At 44.9% G+C, this 5,828-nt stretch overlaps 1 pseudogene; it reads left to right on the forward strand.

Annotated features, from left to right (window-relative positions):
* Positions 1-5,440: 5,440 nt before the first annotated feature.
* On the forward strand, positions 5,441-5,559 carry LOC112476934 (annotated as a pseudogene).
* Positions 5,560-5,828: the final 269 nt, after the last annotated feature.

The following is a 5,828-nucleotide window of genomic DNA, read 5'->3' on the forward strand; positions in this document are numbered from 1 at the left end:
TGCTGAACCCCGAGCACTCACAGTGGTAACCACTAACGGGGCAGCGTTACGGGCTGCTCTCTCTTCCCTTCTCTGTCTCACCCTCGCTCTCCTACTAGTGCTTCCTGGGCCACCTCCCAGATAAGCTCCCGGCCCCCAGACAGATGACTCATGGTCAGCTTCTGCAGGGCCCCCACTCCGGGCAAGGCGGGGTGTCCTTTCTCTCACTACAGTTTCTTCAGCCACCTGAAGCTCTACAAATCACCAAAGATTAGACTCACAGGGTACTTCCCAGAGGATACAGAACCTGGAACCCAAGGATGATGTCAGGACTCCTAGCACAGTGGTCGCTGAGATCTGTGGGGACCCCAGCAACAGAAAGAGAAAGCCCTTTAGAGCCAGGAGACACTCCTGGGAGTGTCTTCTTAACAGTTTACCAAACCAGGAGTCCCAGATTGGGAAAGCCAGTGTTCCGTGTTCACGGAAGGAGGATGGAGTTCCACTTCCTGTCCTGTTGTGTCTTTCCGGGGGGAGGGACACCCTGTAGCTCATTCGTTGGTTATCACCGCCAATACATCAGCCTGCCTGACCTTCCTGCCTGGCCTCCCCAGCTCTCTAGAAGCTGACCTGTGAGGAGATGGATCCCAGGATCTGAGGGGTTTCAACTGGCCTAAGATGCTGGAAAGGGCTTTGAAGCCAGAGAAAACTGGACTCAAATCTTGCTCTGCCTCTACTTACCTCTGTGGTCCTGCATAAACTGAGCCTTGGTTTCCCCATCTGTAAAATGAGAGTGATGCCTCATGGCTCATGAGTGATTACATGAAGTAAAGTGTGTTCGGGCATGGCGGTACATACGGCAGCTAGTAACGTGGTCCGCAAATCCTAATTCCCTTTCCCGATTACGTCATACCTATAAAACTGAGGGGACAAGAACGTTTACCCTGGTCTAATGCCGTCTGTGTGCTAGTAGCTCTCACAACCCTTGTCTCTCAGGCTGCAAGTCAGGCAGAGATCTAGTTAATTGATTCAGCAGCCTTGACTCGCTAAGCTCTTCTTCCCACCTGGCCTTCTCTTGGTTATCAAGAAGGTTCTGCAAAGATTGCCATCAGCAAGGCCGTCCAGCCTGATTCTTGAGTGGAGCACACCAGTAATTTGCAGTGATGGATAGCGTGCCTCAGACTGCCCGTGTAATTGTGGTGAGGAGCCTGAGAACTGCAGCCACTGTGCTGAGGAAATTCAGACTCGCAGGGAACACGGCACTGCCTAAGCCGCAGTCATTCCAAAATTAGACCTTTCCTCCGCTCCATCATTACATGGGTAAGCAGTCAGAACACTTCCTGAATACGAACCACACATCAGAAGTGATTTATAGAAACATCCACATGTGTATGGATGGGTGGCAGAGCGGGGAGGAGGGAGCCTTAGGATTGGCCCCGGTCCTTGCCTCTGCACATCTCTGCCGGACTAGCCGCTGGCCCCCTCAGCCGCAACTCTAGCAAAATGACAACTGTCCCTAAGGGACAGAAAAGGGCCACAGACTACTGGGAAAAAGAAATGTGAGGTTCTTTCAGTTCACAGACTTGCCAGACCATAAGGCCGCCTCGTCGGGCACGCTGACAACTCAGATGCCCTGGCTCCTGCCCCAAAGTTACTGGTTCGGTGGGTCTAGCCTGGGGCCGGGGCATCTCATCCTCCTCGATCAGAGATTCTCAAACTGTATGGTGCGTTAGAGTCACTGGGGAGCTTTAAAGCACCCCGATGCCCAGGCCTCAGCCCCCACCAACGAAATCAGAGCCACTAGATATGGGGCTCTGGCATGAGGTCCTTTTAAGAGCTCCAGGTGATGCCAACGTGTAGTCATGTTTGACACTCAACGCCTATATAATCTGTAAATCAGGCAAGTTTGAGAAATACAGAGTCAGAAGCAAAAGCCTAATCAGGAGAACCAAGTACGTTATCGGTCATCAGCAAACTGGAATTCAGAGCCCTAGATGGCTGAGGCAGATAAAATCGTGTTATGGCGCCTGTTCCCGAGAATCGTTCTGAAAACTGGCTGATGATTAGAACCACCTAGTTTGTGTATTTTCCTAATACAGTTTCCCAGGCCTCAATGTGAATTCACTGAACCACATCTATATACTGTTTAATGGTCCCGGAGGTCACCAGGGTGCTCCCCAGCATCTGGGAACCAGTGACTTCTGAGAGTTCATGCAAAGTAGAATTTTTTTGTTTATAATTATGTAGGAGGCATGAGGGTTTGAGCTCTGCTACAAGGAAACTTAATGATGACTGAGAATTTCTAGACATTTTTTTTTAAGTTTTTGTTTTTTTTAAAAAAGATGTTTTGTTGGTAAGTGGAAATTATAAAGAAGATGTCATGCTCTAAATTTCCAATCTGGTGTTCCCTTAACTCTTGAGCCCTCAAATAGGAGATGAGTTAAGAAAGCTCAAGTTGATTTCCCCTTCTCAGTGCCACTTTTAGACAAAACAAGGAAAGGTTCAAATCTCCCTTCCCCTTCTAATCACAACAGGAAAAAAAAAATCACTAAATCAGAAGCTCTGTGAGGTCCCTGGAATCATCATCTCCTGGGTGCCTTTGCAGACCAGCTGTTTCCTGTGGGGACGCCCCCTGGTGACAGCATGTGGGATAATTTCTGATTAGAAAAAGAGCACCAGGAGGTGCTTGGTGTGGCTTCCTTCAGTGGTCTGGGGTGCTAGGCTTGGGTTTATCTCAGTCAGGGCTTCTCTGGGCCACACATTTTTCAGTGACTCTCTCAGATTTTATTTTCAGTCTTGCCAGGGGCAGATTAAATGGCTCCATGAATGGGAAAATGCAGGAGGCTTTCAAACAGATGGTTGGCTGTGCAGGCTCAGTGACTTGCCAGGCACTGGATCGTGTTGCCATATGAATGGAAATCCCACTGTGGCTGGGTTTTTATTTCTGCAACCTATGAATGACAGCGGCTCCCTGGTCCCCCTGGCAGTGGGGTCTGGAGCAGTTACCTGCTATTTATCTGCCTCCCATCAGGGCTCAGCTTCTTGCCTCTCTGGATTTTCCTGGTCCATTTCTCTGAAAGGGAGGGTCATTCTAGACTAATTTCCTGATGGTGTAAATGATTCAGCAGGGCTGATGAATATCAGTAGAGCTGCAGATGAGTTTAAGGCTCCTAATGAATGTGACAGTCACCAATGCCAAAAATTTTTCCAACTTGCATTTAGGATGAAAACAAGCTCGAATAGTACCCACAAATGTTACTTCTTTAATTATGCATTATAAATTTTAAAGTCAGTAGTCGGATGACAGCAAATTGCAGCTCAGATGAGAAGCTGCGTCCGTGGCCAAGTGCTGAATGCACAGGAGCCAGAGAGCCCTGGGTTCGAATTCCAGCTCTGCCACTAATGAGGTGTGCGAATTTGAGCAGGATATATGTATAATTTCTCAGAGCTTGATTGTAAAAGGCAGATAATAATACTTGCCCTTTGCCATGTTTAAAATAACGAGCACAGGGAAATGTAGTGTTACTGGCATTCATAATTCAATAAATAATTATTACATACTTACTGTGTGGAAAGGGCTGCACTGGGTGCTGGGGATGCAGAGGATTCTGGAAACTCATAGGTGAAGGAAACAACCGAATCAACAATTTGCCGAGGGTGGGACAGAGAGAGAGCCCACCGGTCTCAGGAAACAGGGGGCGTGTTGTCTGTAGAGAGAATTTAAAAGCACTAATAAAGCTGACTAAAAGCTGACCTGCTTTTTGTCATCGACATGTGCCAATAATTCTAAAAAATGCCAGTAATAAAATATTCTTCTCCCCTCCCCACCCCAAATCTCTTTGTTGGTCTAAGTTCTAGAGAACTATTGTGGCTACTACTGGGTTTTAATACTACACGTGTAAGCTCATAGTGTTTCATTTTTAAAATCAAATAAATATTGCATTCTATATGGAAGTTAACCGGAAGAACGACCAGTTCTCCTCGCTCCAACACCCGTGCGCCCAGCCGCAGGAGTTTGTTCTAGAGCAAGTCTGCAACCGTTTGAAATTGTTGGAGCGGTTGGTTCTGGCGCAGGTTTTGCCTCTAACCCTCACAGCATCACCTCTTCCTGCATTTAAATAGTAGACTAAAAATAAACAATAGATGCTCTGTGATTGCAAAAACAAAGAAACAAAGATGTTGAATTATACTAATTCTGTCACCTCTTGGAGGTTTTGTATTTCAAATCTAAAACCAGGAAACTGAACTACAAGGTCTAATATTTTTGTTTGGCAAGTGCACGTTTTAGTTCAGATGTGAAATATTTGACTGAATTTGAGTATCTTTAAAGTTACAATTTGCTCTTCTTTTTAAATTGCTAATTATTTGTTTTCATACTAAAGAAAAAGTAGAGAAGATGATTGTTACTGATTATATTATGCAATCATTACTGAAAATAATTTTATCATATAGAGAAGAGAATGTTAAAAAAATGACCCACTCCAGATGTCAAATACGTGAGGTATGTCACTACAGTGAATTAGACGGTATGTTTTCTTTAATTGCAACTGGTAGAAACAGCGGCCCCTCCTTCATCATGGTGCTCCTCTAAGACAGAAGTCCGTAATGGAAGAACTAGGTGTCTGCAGTCTTTCTGATTCTGCGGCTTTAAAATATAGTAGTACCTGGTCTTATGGAGTCCTTTTTATATGTTAGGCATGGAGCTGGTGTCTTACAAATATTATTTAGTACTCTCAACAGTACAGTGAGATGAGTATTTTTGTTCCACTTTCATCGATGAAGAAACTGAGGCTGGGAGAAGTTTACTCCAGGTGCGTGTCAGAGCAGGGGCTGACACTGTGGATTATTACCTGGTTCAAAAGCTTTTTCTCTTAACCACCATGCCTTCAAAAGCAGAGGACACTGATGCTGACATATCAATTCCTGACTAGATTACAAGGGAGGCTTAAGGCCAGTGAGATTCTAGGCTTTCCTTGTCTAAACAACCGTGCAATTAAGTAAGACACTGACGCTTGCAAATCAGATCAGTCTCAGAGCTAAAATGCAGCAGAGGAATCATGGAGAATTTTATTCACGGGGAATGAAGTTGAGGTCCTGAGGAATTATTACACCAATAATCACACAGCTACTACTGGATCAAGAAACCAGGCCTCCATTCACCTGCACCATGCTATGCCCAAGCCTAAATTAGACATAGTAAGTTGCTTTTCCTTTTCCAAATCTACTACTTTCTTATTTTCATGGGTTTGGTGTAGAAAGGGAAGATCCTTGTTTTAGCCTGAAGGAAGCAGGCTGACAATGATGTTGATAGGAAGGAGAAGCACATGGACCAGAGTGAGTGTAAATGCCTTGGCAGGGATACCAGGATATCTGCTACCCTCCTTGGACTATAAAGTTTAACTTTTCAGATTCTGCTTAATATTGATGATGATAAGCTGTTTACACCTGGATAAAGCCTTGCCTTGTCTATGGTTGTGCTACCCTGAACAAGCCCGATCCCGTCTGATCTCGGAAGCTAAGCAGGGTCAGGCCTGGTTAGAACTTGGATGGGAGACCACCTAGGAAGACCAGGTGCTGTAGGTGTAATAAACAAGGAATTGTTAGCTGACAAGGTCCTTGCAACCTGTGAGATCAACCAAGGGTTGCCTTGCCTAAAAAATAAAAAATAAAGAAATAAATTTAAAAAATTAAAAACAAATCATTAAAAAAAAAAAGCCTCACCTTTCCCCATAGAACCATGGGAGGGGTTTATATATAGAACCATGTTCCTTGTTCTCCTCTTGATTTGTTCTGTCTTAAAAGGTTTTGTAACTTTATTATAGCTCAGTTCATCCGCCTGGCTTTAGAGAATG

The sequence above is a fragment of the Pteropus alecto genome, unplaced genomic scaffold, assembly GCF_000325575.1.
Source record: "Pteropus alecto unplaced genomic scaffold, ASM32557v1 scaffold81, whole genome shotgun sequence".
Taxonomy (NCBI): Eukaryota; Metazoa; Chordata; class Mammalia; order Chiroptera; family Pteropodidae; genus Pteropus; species Pteropus alecto.